Genomic DNA, 13,735 nt, shown 5'->3' on the forward strand with positions numbered 1-13,735 from the left:
TTAAGACTTTACAATGTGACAGGAATGATAGTCGAGCACTTAGAATTAGTAAATGGAATTTAATTCTAATTCAATGCCCTGCACTCTATCACCCTTATGTGTGTATTAGCCCATACACTCCTGTGGATGTTATTAGCGTAGGACAACAACACAGGACATGGAGCTAGGTGTGGTATACAGTAGCATAGCAGCTAACAGTCCTTTGACTTTCAGCCAGCCCTTTGAAATGTATTGAATTTGTTAACAACATCCCCCCACAGCCATATGACCAAAGACCATGATGTTTGTGAGTCCATCTGTACTGCTTTTCTCTGTGGTTCACTGTAAAGAAGCAGTGAGTAGATACTGTAGCCCAATGGTCCGGGATTGTTATCACCCCCCCCCCCCCTCAAATGGCACCGTAGCTATTCCCAATATAGTGCACTACTTTAGATCAGGGCCCAGCACCCTATTCCCTATATAGTGCACTACAGTACTTTAGATCAGGGCCCAGCACCCTATTCCCTATATAGTGCACTACAGTACTTTAGATCAGGGCCCAGCACCCTATTCCCTATATAGTGCACTACAGTACTTTAGACCAGGGCTCAGCACCCTATGCCCTATATAGTGCACTACTTTAGATCAGGGCTCAGCACCCTATTCCCTATATGGTGCACTACACTACTTTAGACCAGGGCTCAGCACCCTATGCCCTATATAGTGCACTACAGTACTTTTGACCAGGACTCAGAACCCTATTCCCTATATAGTGCACTACAGTACTTTAGGCCAGGGCTCAGCACCCTATTCCCTATATAGTGCACTACTTTTGACCAGAGTTTGCATTCCAAATAGCACCCTAATGCCTATATAAAAGTAGTGCACTATAAAGGGAGTAGTGTGTCATTTGGGACGTGACCTGTGTGAACAGGTCTGAGAAACTGGATGCTGGGATATGTTGACCAGGAAGTTTTTCTCATCGCCCGAAGGAAGCGGGGAAATACATTTAGGAGGAGATGTAGGATGATGATGATGATGATGATGGGGTTGTATTTGTCTGATGTAGAAGAGTTAACATCCACACAGACAGTACAGGGCTATTATGCAGGTAGCCTATCAGGCAGCCCAGCGGTTGGGCCAGTAACCGAAAGGAAGCTGATTCGATTACCCGAGCCAACAAGTTAAACATCTGTTGATGTCCTACCTGACAGGTCGCTCCTACCAGGTGGCGTGGCGAGAATCTGTCTCCTCGCCACGCGCTCTCACCACTGGTGTCCCCCAGGGCTCTGTTCTAGCCCCTCTCCTATTCTCGCTATACACCAAGTCACTTGGCTCTGTCATAACCTCACATGGTCTCTCCTATCATTGCTATGCAGACGACACACAATTAATCTTCTCCTTTCCCCCTTCTGATGACCAGGTGGCGAATCGCATCTCTGCATGTCTGGCAGACATATCAGTGTGGATGACGGATCACCACCTCAAGCTGAACCTCGGCAAGACGGAGCTGCTCTTCCTCCCGGGAAGGACTGCCCGTTCCATGATCTCGCCATCACGGTTGACAACTCCATTGTGTCCTCCTCCCAGAGCGCTAAGAACCTTGGCGTGATCCTGGACAACACCCTGTCGTTCTCAACCAACATCATGGCGGTGGCCCGTTCCTGTAGGTTCATGCTCTACAACATCCGCAGAGGACCCTGCCTCACACAGGGCGGCGCAGGTCCTAATCCAGGCACTTGTCATCTCCCGTCTGGATTACTGCAACTCGCTGTTGGCTGGGCTCCCTGCCTGTGCCATTAAACCCCTACAACTCATCCAGAACGCCGCAGCCCGTCTGGTGTTCAACCTTCCCAAGTTCTCTCACACACCCCGCTCCTCCGCTCTCTCCACTGGCTTCCAGTTGAAGCTCGCATCCGCTACAAGACCATGGTGCTTGCCTACGGAGCAGGGGAACGGCACCGCAGTACCTCCAGGCTCTGATCAGGCCCTACACCCAAGCAAGGGCACTGCGTTCATCCACCTCTGGCCTGCTCGCCTCCCTACCATTGAGGAAGTACAGTTCCCGCTCAGCCCAGTCAAAACTGTTCGCTGCTCTGGCCCCCCAATGGTGGAACAAACTCCCTCACGACGCCAGGACAGCGGAGTCAATCACCACCTTCCGGAGACACCTGAAACCCCACCTCTTCAAGGAATACCTAGGATAGGATAAGTAATCCTTCTCACCACCCCCCCTTAATGATTTAGATGCACTATTGTAAAGTGGCTGTTCCACTGGATGTCAGAAGGTGAATTCACCAATTTGTAAGTCGCTCTGGATAAGAGCGTCTGCTAAATGACTTAAATGTAAATGTAAATGTTGATGTGCCCTGAGCAAAGCACTCAACACTAATTTGCTCCAGGGGTGCTGCACTATTATGGCTGACCCTGTAAAACAACACATTACACTGCACCTATCCAGTGTATGTGAGAATGCAACATATTTTATTCAATTGTTTAATTGACTCTTTATGTGTAGGTGGTACTGTACACTGTACTGTACCTCTCTCTTTCTCCCTGTCCCCTCCCTATCTTTCTCTCCTCTCTCCTTCTCCCCTATCCCCTCCCTCTCTCTCCCTCCTCCTCTCTCCTTCTTTGTACCCTCCCTCTCTCTTTCTCCCTCCTCATCCCTACTTCTTCCCTGTCCCCTCCCTCTCTCTCCCTCCTCATCTCGACTTCTTCCCTGTCCCCTCCCCCTCTTTCTCCTTCTCATCTCTCTGTCTCCCTGTCCTTTCCCTCCATCTCAATTTTTTTCACCATCACAAAATGTTCTCGCCCTGCCTGGATCTCTCTTGAAGTCACATGGTCTCCCCCTGCTCAGCTCAGCTCAGCTCTGTTCAGCTATTCCACAACTGCAAGGTGCATCAACGGGTGGTGAAGACAGCATAGTATATCTCTGGGACTGTGCTGCCACCCATCCAGGACATCTACTTGAAACGCTGCTTGTCCTGCAGCATCATCAAGGACCCCACACACCCCAGGCACGAGCTGTTCACTCCCTTACAATCGGGCAGACAGACAGTTTCGGAGCATGAGGCCTGATAACAACAGGCGTAGAGACCGTTTCTATTGCTGAGCACTTGAACTGGAATGACCACCTGCTCTGACTTTCTGCACACACACACACACACACACACACACACACACACACACACACACACACACACACACACACACACACACACACACACACACACACACACACACACACACACACATGCGCACACACACACAAAGAGTGACTGCATCTGCACAGCACAGGGAGACAACCAGAGCACTTGGACATTACAATAGCACTGGGACATTAGAATAGCACTGGGACATTACCACAGCACTGGGACATTACCACAACACTGGGACATTAGAATAGCACTGGGACATTAGAATAGCACTGGGACATTAGAATAGCACTGGGACATTACCACAACACTGGGACATTACTATAGCACTGGGACATTACCACAGCACTGGGACATTAGAAAAGCACTGGGACATTAGAATAGCAACGGGACATTAGAATAGCACTGGGACATTATCACAGCACTGGGACATTACTATAGCACTGGGACGTTACCACAACACTGGGACATTAGAATAGCACTGGGACATTAGAATAGCACCGGGACATTACCACAGCACTGGGACATTACCACAACACTGGGACATTAGAATAGCACTGGGACATTAGAATAGCACTGGGACATTAGAATAGCACTGGGACATTACTATAACACTGGGACATTACTATAACACTGGAACATTAGAACTGGGACATTATAATAGCACTGGGACATTAGAATAGCACTGGGACATTACTATAGTACTGGGACATTAGAATAGCACTAGGGCATGAATATAGCACTGGGACATTAGAACTGGGACATTAGAATACCACTGGGACATTAGAATATCACCAGGACATTACTATAGCACTGGGACAGTAGAATAGCACTGGGACATTAGAATAGCACTGGGATATTAGAATAGCACTGGGTCATTAGAATAGCACTGGGACATTAGAATAGCACTGGGACATTAGAATAGCACTAGGACATTAGAATAGCACTGGGACATTAGAATAGCACTGGGACATTAGAATAGCACTGGGATATTAGAATAGCACTGGGACATTAGAATAGCACTGGGACATTAGAATAGCACTGGGATATTAGAATAGCACTGGGACATTAGAATAGCACTGGGACATTAGAATAGCACTGGGATATTAGAATAGAACTGGATCATTAGAATAGCACTGGGTCATTAGAATAGCACTGGGATATTAGAATAGCACTGGGATATTAGAATAGAACTGGGACATTAGAATAGCACTGGGACATTGCAATATCACTAGGACATTACTATAGCACTGGGGCAGTAGAATAGCACTGGGACATTTGAAGAGCACTGGGACATTACAATATCACTAGGACATTACTATAGCACTGGGACATTACCACAGCACTGGGACATTACCACAGCACTGGGACATTACTATAGCACTGGGACATTACCATAGCACTGGGACATTACTATAGCACTGGGACATTACCACAGCACTGGGACATTACTATAGCACTGGGACATTAGAACAGCACTGGGACATTACTGTTGCACTGGGACATTAGAACAGCACTGGGACATTACTGTAGCACTAGGGACATTAGAACAGCCCTGGGACATTACTGTAGCGCTAGGGACATTAGAATGTCACTGGGACATTAGATTTGCACTGGTGCATTACTGTAGCACTGGGACATTACCATAGCACTGGGACAATATAATGTCACTGGGACATTACTATAGCACTGGGACAATATAATGTCACTGGGACATTACTAAAGCACTGGGACATTAGAATAGCACTGGGACATTAGATTAGAACTGGGACATGACTGTAGCACGGGGACATTAGATTAGCACTGGGAGATGACTGTAGCACTGGGACATTAGAATGTCACTGGGACATTAGATTTGCACTGGTGCATTACTATAGCACTGGGACAATATAATGTCACTGGGACATTACTATAGCACTGGGACATTAGAATAGCACTGGGACATTAGATTAGCACTGGGACATTATAATGTCACTGGGACATTAGAATAGCACTGGGATATTAGAATAGCACTGGGACATTACTGTAGCACTGGGACATTAGAATAGCACTGGGACATTAGAATAGCACTGGGACATTAGAATAGCACTGGGACATTAGAATAGCACTGGGACATTAGAATAGCACTGGGATATTAGAATAGAACTGGGACATTAGAATAGCACTGGGATATTAGAATAGAACTGGGACATTAGAATAGCACTGGGACATTAGAATAGCACTGGGACATTAGAATGGCACTGGGACATTACTGTAGCACTGGGACATTAGAATAGCACTGGGACATTAGAATAGCACTGGGACATTGCAATAGCACTGGGACATTAGACTAGAGCTGGGACATTAGAATAGCACTGGGACATTAGAAAAGAACTGGGACATTAGAATAGCACTGGGACATTAGAATAGCACTGGGACATTAGAATAGCACTGGGACATTAGAATAGCACTGGGACATTAGAATAGCACTGGGATATTAGAATAGAACTGGGACATTAGAATAGCACTGGGACATTAGAATAGCACTGGGACATTAGAATGGCACTGGGACATTACTGTAGCACTGGGACATTAGAATAGCACTGGGACATTGTAATAGCACTGGGACATTGTAATAGCACTGGGACATTAGACTAGAACTGGGACATTAGAATAGCACTGGGTCATTAGAATAGAACTGGGACATTAGAATATGGTCACTGGGACATATTAGAATAGCACTGGGACATTAGAATAGCACTGGGACATTAGAATAGCACTGGGATATTAGAATAGAACTGGGACATTAGAACATCACTGGGATGGTAGAATAGCACTGGGACATTACTATAGCACTGGGACATTAGAATAGCACTGGGACATTACTATAGCACTGGGACATTAGAATAGCACTGGGACATTACTATAGCACTGGGACAATATAATGTCACTGGGACATTACTATAGCACTGGGACATTAGAATAGCACTGGGACATTACTATAGCACTGGGACAATATAATGTCACTGGGACATTACTATAGCACTGGGACATTAGAATAGCACTGGGACATTACTATAGCACTGGGACAATATAATGTCACTGGGACATTACTATAGCACTGGGACAATATAATGTCACTGGGACATTACTATAGCACTGGGACAATATAATGTCACTGGGACATTACTATAGCACTGGGACAATATAATGTCACTGGGACATTACTATAGCACTGGGACAATATAATGTCACTGGGACATTACTATAGCACTGGGACAATATAATGTCACTGGGACATTACTATAGCACTGGGGCAATATAATGTCACTGGGACATTACTATAGCACTGGGACAATATATTGTCACTGGGACATTACTAAAGCACTGGGACAATATAATGTCACTGGGACATTACTATAGCACTGGGACAATATAATGTCACTGGGACATTACTATAGCACTGGGACAATATAATGTAACTGGGACATTACTACAGCACTGGGACATTAGAATAGCACTGGAGCATTAGATTAGAACTGGGACATGACTGTAGCACTGCGACATTAGATTAGCACTGGGACATGACTGTAGCACTGGGACATTAGAATGTCACTGGGACATTAGATTTGCACTGGTGCATTACTATAGCACTGGGACAATATAATGTCACTGGGACATTACTATAGCACTGAGACATTAGAATAGCACTGGGACATTAGATTAGCACTGGGACATGACTGTAGAACTGGGACATTATAATGTCACTGGGACATTAGAATAGCACTGGGATATTAGAATAGCACTGGGACATTACTGTAGCACTGGGACATTAGAATAGCACTGGGACATTAGAATAGCACTGGGACAATATAATGTCACAGGGACATTACTATAGCACTGGGACATTAGAATAGCACATTTACATTTAACATTACATTACATTTAAGTCATTTAGCAGACGCTCTTATCCAGAGCGACTTACAAATTGGTGAATTCACCTTCTGACATCCAGTGGAACAGCCACTTACAATAGTGCATCTAAATCATTTAGGGGGGGGGGGTGAGAAGGATTACTTATCCTATCCTAGGTATTCCTTGAAGAGGTGGGGTTTCAGGTGTCTCCGGAAGGTGGTGATTGACTCCGCTGTCCTGGCGTCGTGGTGAGTTTGTTCCACCATTGGGGGGCCATAATGTCAGGAACAGTTTTGACTGGGCTGAGCGGGAACTGTACTTCCTCAGTGGTAGGGAGGCAATAGCAGGCCAGAGGTGGATGAACTAGTGCCCTTGTTTGGGTGTAGGGCCTGATCAGAGCCTGGAGGTACTGCGGTGCCATTCCCCTCACAGCTCCGTAGGCAAGCACCATGGTCTTGTAGCGGATGGGCTTCAACTGGAAGCCAGTGGAGATTAGCGGAGGAGCGGGGGTGACGTATAAGAACTTGGGAAGGTTGAACACCAGACGGGCTGCGGCGTTCTGGATGAGTTGGGAATTTAATGGCACAGGCATTAGCCCAGCCAACAGGGACAGTAATCCAGCACTGGGAGATGACAAGTGCCTGGATTAGGACCTGCGCCATTCCTGTGTGGGACAATATAATGTCACTGCGGATGTTGTAGAGCATGAACCTACATAGCACGGGCCACCGCCATGATGTTGGTTGAGAACGACAGGGTGTTGTAAGGATCACGCCAAGGTTCTTAGCGCTCTGGGAGGAGGACACAATGTCAGTTGTCAACCGTGATGGGCGAGATCATGTCACGGGCAGTCCTTCCCGGGAGGAAGAGCAGCTCCGTCTTGCCGAGGTTCAGCTTGAGGTGGTGATCCGTCATCCACACTGATATGTCTGCCAGACATGCAGAGATGCAATATCGCCACCTGGTCATTAGAAGGGGGAAAGGAGAAGATTAATTGTGTTCGTCTGCATAGCAATGATAGGAGAGACCATGTGAGGTTATGACAGAGCCAAGTGACTTGGTGTATAGCGAGAATAGGAGAGGGCCTAGAACAGAGCCCTGGGGGACACCAGTGGTGAGAGCGCGTGGCGAGGAGACAGATTCTCGCCACGCCACCTGGTAGGACTGCGACCTGTCAGGTAGGGACAATCCAAGCGTGGGCCGCGCACTGGGAGATGCCCAACTCGGAGAGGGTGGAGAGGAGGATCTGATGGTTCACAGTATCGAAGGCAGCCGATAGGTCTAGAAGGATGAGAGCAGAGGAGAGAGAGTTAGCTTTAGCAGTGCGGAGCGCCTCCGTGATACAGAGAAGAGGTGCATTACTATAGCACTAGGACATTAGAATAGCACTGGGACATTAGAATAGCACTGGGACATTAGAATGCACTGGGACATTACTATAGCACTGGGACATTAGAATAGCACTAGGACATTAGATTATGTCATGCCTGGCCATGCAGTCATGAGTTAACAGGTAGTACAGGAGGGGACTGAGCATGCACCACTGAGTGGCCCCAGTGTTGAGGATCAGCATGGCAGATGTGTTGTTACCTACCCTTACCACCTGGGTGCGGCCTGTCATGAAGTCCAGGATCCAGTTGCAGAGGGAGGTGTTTAGTCCCAGGGTCCTTAATTTATTGATGAGCTTTCAGGGCACTATGGTGTTGAACGCTGAGCTGTCGTCAATGAATAGCATTCTCACATAGGTGTTCCTTTTGTCCAGGTTCGGAAAGGTCAGTGTTCAGTGCAATAGAGATTGCATCGTCTGTGGGTCTGTTGGGGCCGTATGCAAATTGGAGTGGGTCTAGGGATTCTGGGATGATGGTGTTGATGTGAGCCATGACCTGTCACGCCTTGGTCTTAGTATTGTGTGTTTTAGTTTATTAGTTAGTCAGACCAGGGTGTGACATGGGGTTATTATGTATTGTATTTCCGTATTGGGGTTTGTAGTGTTTGGGTTGGTAGTTGATTAGGGGTGTGTGTGTGTTAATTAGGTTGGCTGCCTGAGGCGGTTCTCAATCAGAGTCAGGTGCTTCTCGTTGTCGCTGATTGGGAACCGTATTTAGGTAGCCTGTTTTTCGCTTTGTATTTCGTGGGTGATTGTTCCTGTCTCTGTGTAGGTTGCACCAGTCAGGCTGTATTAGGTTTCGTTCTGTTTGTTGTTTTTTTGTATTTATTTAGTTATTCGTGTTAGTTCGTTCGTTTTGTCTTCATTAAATAAACATGAGTAACATACACGCTGCATTTCGGTCCGACTCTCCTTCAACAACAAAAGAACGCCGTTACATGACCAGCCTTTCAAAGCACTTCATGGCTACAGATGTGAGTGCTACGGGTCGGTTCTCATTTAGGCAGGTTGTCTTAGTGTTCTTGGGCACAGGGACTATGGTGGTCTACTTGAAACATGTTGGTATTACAGACTCAGTCAGGAATAGGTTGAAAATGTCAGTGAAGACACTTGACAGTTGATAAGCGCATGCTCGGAGTACAAGTCCTGGTAATCTTTCTGGCCCTGCGGCCTTGTGGATGTTGACCTGTTAAAAGGTCTTACTCATATTTGCTACAGAGAGCATGATCACACAGTCATCCGGAACAGCTGATGCTCTCATGCATGTTTTAGTGTTACTTGCCTCGAAGCGAGCATAGAAGTAATTTAACTCACCTGGTAGGCTCCTGTCACTGGTCCCTGTGCTTCCCTGTGCTTCCCTGTGCTTCCCTGTGCTTCCCTGTGCTTCCCTTTGTAGTCTGTAATACTTTACAAGCCCTGCCACATCCGACGAGCGTCGGAGCCGGTGTAGTACAATTCAATCTAAGTCCTGTATTGACGCTTTGCATGTCCCGCTCCTTGAAAGTAGCAGCTCTACCCTTTAGCTCAGTGCGGATATTGCCTGTAATCTATGGCTTCTGGTTGGGTTATGTACGTAGGGTCAATGTGGGGACGACGTCATCGATGCACTTATTGATAAAGCCAGTGACTGATGTGTTGTACTCCTCAATGTCATCGGAGGAATCCCAGAACATATTCCAGTTTGTGCTAGAAAAACAGTCCTTTAGTTTAGCATCTGCTTCATCTGACCTCTTTTGTGTTGACCAAGTCACTGGTGTTTCCTGCTTTAGTTTTAACTTGTAAGCAGAAGTCAGGAGGATATAATTAGGGTCAGATTTGCCAAATGAAGGGAGAGCTTTGTACGTGTCTCTGTGTGTTGAGTATAGGTAGAGTTTTTATTCCCTCTGGCTGCACATTTAACATGCTGGTAGAAATGAGGTCAAACGGATTTAAGTTTCCCTGCATTGAAGTCCCCAGCAACTGGGAGCGTTGCCTCTGGATTAATGTTTTCCTGTTTTCCTATGGCCATATACAGCAGACTTTGTTGAAATTATTCAGATTTTGTTCCATAAATACAGATTCAGTTCCTAATTTCATGCTCCAAATTAAATACCTCTCACAGTAAATATTTCAATTTTCAATTTTCATAGTGCAGTATCATCATCCAATATAAACCCTTATTTTAAATTATACAGATGTATACAAACATTTTAGAATGCTCTATCTCTGACCAAACTGTCCTTCCAATTTGATTGATGCGGATTCTGCAGACCTATTTGAAAACCAAAATGGTAACATGGCTTTTAATAAAGAGTTACCGTAAGTTGTTAGACCTGAGATTTACGTTCTGTGGCATTCCAAACTCCATTTCTGTTATTATTTTCATGTTCATATTTCAGGTGATCAACTCCTTGCTGTATAAAATCAGAGCAGCCTGTTCGCACAGAGTGCACAGCCTACAATTCAATTCAGAAATAATGTCCAGGATTCTGTGTAATTTACCACAACATAAACCAAAGACAGGAAACTGTCTTATTTTTTATTTTTAGTTGGTAGAAGGTCCTGTTTTATGATACTGTCCATCACAGGAGGTTGGTGGCACCTTAATTGGGGAGGATGGGCTTGTGGTAATGACTGGAGCGGAATTAGTGGAAGGGTATCAAATACACCAAACACATAGTTTCCAGGTCTTTGATTCCATTCCATTTGCTCTGTTCCAGCCATTATTATGAGCCGTTCTCCGCTCAACAGCCTCCACTGCTGTATATGATGTTAAGTAGCTAGGAAACGTCCTTGTGGCACTTCTGGTGGTGTCTGGGTCTTCTCACACCCCCTCTAGGTTGAGGGGAAGCTCCTTGCATCTACAGGTCAACATGGAAACACCTCTTTCAATTACAATGTATTAACCAAAAACTCAACTGAAAAAACGACAGAAAACTAATGTAGATCTTTTGCAATAATTTCAACAAACAAAAGTCAACATTAACAAGTAATTATACACAATTCGAGAATATAAGGTCTAATCTGCAACAGAGTTATTGACTTTGTTCTATATCATGTTCTCTACCTATAAAGTACTCTAAAAAAATGTGCTTGCATCATTCTAACCAATCAGGGATCGGAACTTTATTGTCATCTTTTTGCAGATAGAACCTTCTAATTCTAAAATCACAAATTGTCATATACAGTTGAAGTCGGAAGTTTACATACACTTATGTTGGAGTTATTAAAACTCGTTTTTCAACCACTCCACAAATCGTTTTGGCAAGTTGGTTAGGACATCTACTTCATGCACAACACAAGTAGTTTTTCAAACAATTGTTTAGACTTATAATTTACTGTATCACAATTCCAGTGGGTCAGAAGTTTACATACATTAAGTTGACTGTGCCTTTAAACAGCTTGGAAAATTCCAGAAAATGATGTCATGGCTTTAGAAGCTTCTGAAAGGCTAATTGACATTATTTGATTCAATTGGAGGTGTCCATGTGGATGTATTTCAAGGCCTACCTTCAAACTCAGTGCCTCTTTGCTTGACATAATTGGAAAATCAAAAGAAATCAGCCAAGACCTCAGAAAAAAATGTAGACCTCCACAAGTCTGGTTCATTTTTGGGAGCAATTTCCAAACGCCTGAAGGTACCGCATTCATCTGTTCATCTGTTCATCTGTAAACAATAGTACGGTATAAAAGGTATAAAAACCATGTGACCACGCAGCCGTCATACCGCTCAGGAAGGAGACGCGTTCTGTCTCCTAGAGATGAGAGTACTTTGGTACGAAAAGTGCAAATCAATCCCAGAACAACAGCAAAGGACCTTGTGAAGAGGAAACAGGTACAAAAGTATCTATATCCACAGTAAAACGAGTCCTATATCGACATAACCTGAAGGCCGCTCAGCAAGGAAGAAGCCACTGCTCCAAAATGGCCATAAAAAAGCCAGTATACGGTTTACAACTGGACATGGGGACAAAGATCATACTTTTTGGAGAAATGTCCTCTGGTCTGATGAAACAAAAATAGAACTGTTTGGCCATGAACATCGTTATGTTTGGAGGAGAAAGGGGAGGCTTGCAAGCCGAAGAACACCATCCCAACTGTGAAGCCCGGGGATGGCAGCATCACAAAATAGATGGCATCATGAGGAGGAAAGTTATGTGGATATATTGAAGCAACATCTCAACACATCAGTCAGGAAGTTAAAGCTTGGTTGCAAATGTGTCTTCCAAATGGACAATGACCCCAAGCATACACCCAAAGTTGTGGCAAAATGGCTTAAGGACAACAATGTCAAGGTATTGGAGTGGACATCATAAATCCCTAACCTCAAGCCTATAGAAAATGTGTGGGCAGAACTGAAAAGCATGTGCAAGCAAGGAGGCCTACAAACCTGACTCAGTTACACCAGCTCTATCAGGAGGAATGGGCCAAACTTCACCCAACTTATTGTAGGAAGCAAGTTAAACAATTTAAAGGTAATGCTACCAAATACTAATTGAGTGTTTGTATATTTCTGACCCACTGGGAATGTGATGAAAGAAATACAAGCTGAAATAAATCATTCTCTCCCCTATTATTCTGACATTTCACATTCTTAAAATAAAGTGGTGATCCTAACTGACCTAAAACAGGGAATCTTTATTAGGATTAAATGTCAGGAATTATGAAAAACTGAGTTTAAATGTATTTTGCTAAGGTGTATGTAAACTTCCGACTTCAACTCTCTATATATATTCAAACAACATTTACCTTAACCCTGGAGTGAACATTGTTCTGTTCACACTGGTATTTTCAAATCGGAGCAAGACTTTTAATCTAATTCAAACCAGGGTAAAAATGTGAAAACATTGGTGTTGAGCTTGTGCAGAGATGAAAGGGTTTAATATGACTAAATGCCTTTGGTACCTTCTGTGTTGGGGAGACCCAGGTTGTTCAAGCTGAATCTGTCACCTCTGCATACTGGTGGACACCGACCGATACATATAACAGTTGCCTCCCCTGTTCTTTTTATCCTGTCCATACTATTGCAAGGACTACCTACCTGAAACGTACTGTGATGGCTCAGATATAAATGATCTTCATTGTCCTGCCTAGAACACATCCAAAATGGTCCAACAACTATGATGGATGTGTAAACAGAGTGCAGCTTGGCATGGTTCTGATCCACAGAGTGGTTTGAAAAGTGTGAAAGGTCAGTCGCATCATCAACAGCTAGCCTGCTGTACGATACTCTGATTCTGACTGGAATGTCTATCTGTGGTGTGCTAATAACAACATGTCAGTGCCCTTACTTCTCTCGTTTGGTGCTGGCCAGCCACTGTATGAAGTCTTTAGCCTT

Source organism: Oncorhynchus masou, chromosome 18, assembly GCF_036934945.1.
Source record: "Oncorhynchus masou masou isolate Uvic2021 chromosome 18, UVic_Omas_1.1, whole genome shotgun sequence".
NCBI lineage: Eukaryota > Metazoa > Chordata > Actinopteri > Salmoniformes > Salmonidae > Oncorhynchus > Oncorhynchus masou.